A 1,809-nucleotide genomic window follows, 5' to 3' on the forward strand; every position below is an offset into this window, starting at 1 on the left:
GGGAAAGAACAAAAGATGAAAACAAGGACTTTGAAGAATCTCATGACTGAAAATACAAGAACTGATAATGCATTGGATGAATTTCTCTGCTTTGAAGCAACTGTCTATTTATAGTGCTTCTTTGTTCATGACTTTATTTACCTACAAATATTACTGTGCAAAAAAGAATCATGTGCACAAGAAAATTAAAAGTACTATAAAATATAAGAAAAGAAAGGCCACTAAGTGTGAATGCGAAAAGCTAAATTGAACTATATTCTATGAAGCTGTAGATTTTCCAAAAGACCATCCACTGTATATATGCTCTCGAACAGTTTATCTCTGGCCCTATCCAACATCGACTCTTCAGTCCAAACATCTAGCTACTTAACTATACATACATTCTGAAAAACCTATAACAACCAGTTGACATGACATCAGTTTCTACTTTCTAAAGGCAGTATCTATACTTCTGTTTCATTGAGTATTAGCTAGCTCTATTTAAGATCTTAGACAATGAGAACAAGAAAACTAGTAGTTACCATCATTTTTTTTTCTAGAATTAGTCTTAGTAGAAAATGACTATATGCAAATCAACAAAATAAACTAAAAAGTCAGGTATCTTGGTGCTTACTTGGTCAGTAGAAAAAAGTAGAGGTCATTCAGTTGAAACGGGAGATGTCGCAGGTTGGACATGTGATTGTTGAGTAGCAAATAGTTCCTTCATTTTCATTATTTCTTTCATCTCATTTATTTCTTTCATCTCATCTTCTAAGGTAGACAAGGGATTGTTCAAGGAATTGTTTTCCTCGTTCAAGGATTTGTTTTCCTCATTCAAGGATTTGTTTTCTTCGTTCAAGCATTTGTTTTCTTTCTTCGTTCAAAGAAAATAGTCGCCAAATCTGGTGGTTTGCCATCTTTCCCACCCTTTACATCAAAGTCAAACATGTCAAATAACACAAACCTTATAAATATTCCATTTATGAAATAGCTTTACGCTAGTACCTTATGATAAATAATTTCTCGAATAGGCATACTACCAATATGATGAAACATCTTCAACTTAGCTCGATTTACTGCATTCCTGCTGCTTCTTGCCTAAATACATTTTGTAGCTTTTATTTTGTTTGAAAAGAAAGAAACTAGAAGATTTTCCAAAAGAAATTAATGGAACATATACACGAGTAGGCTATGTACATGAGTATGAGTTCTCTGTCAAGTCCCCCTGGAAATCCATCACAATGGGAATTCAGTTATCTTTCAATGCTACTGCTGTAGCAATGCTATCATTACTACTGAATTGGAAATCCAAGTTTAATAACAAATTTGAAGGATCTAGACCCTCATTGTGCAGAACTATTTCTAACATTACTATCTTTTTTTTTCATATCATTAAGAAGCAGTTCAGGGGGGTTGAGGAATAAATCTGTCTCACAAATTCTCTCCTTGAACTATTAAGAAGTTGTTCGACGACTTCAGTTCCCTGATGCAGGGTTACTGTATTTTTCGATTTGAATCTATTGAAGATAAGGATGCAGTTATGCAAGCAGGACCATACATATTTTTAACAAACCGTTAATACTTCAAAATTGGGTTATAGATTTACCTTCCCAGGTCTGCCAGTGGGATATTGGTCAGGAGAATATGACTAGTATAACTAGTATCCAAAATTCTACAACAATTGTATGAAGTTTTGGCACACTGGCGAAGGGTGCTGGTCTAAGAAGAAACCAATAGATGAGGAGGAGGCTATGCCTCAATTTCAGGTGGTGAAAAAGAAACGCAGAAAGAATAGAAAGCCTAGGAAAACAAAGGTGGAGTGGAAAGCTA

Source organism: Solanum tuberosum, unplaced genomic scaffold (assembly GCF_000226075.1).
Source record: "Solanum tuberosum cultivar DM 1-3 516 R44 unplaced genomic scaffold, SolTub_3.0 scf00273, whole genome shotgun sequence".
Taxonomy (NCBI): Eukaryota; Viridiplantae; Streptophyta; class Magnoliopsida; order Solanales; family Solanaceae; genus Solanum; species Solanum tuberosum.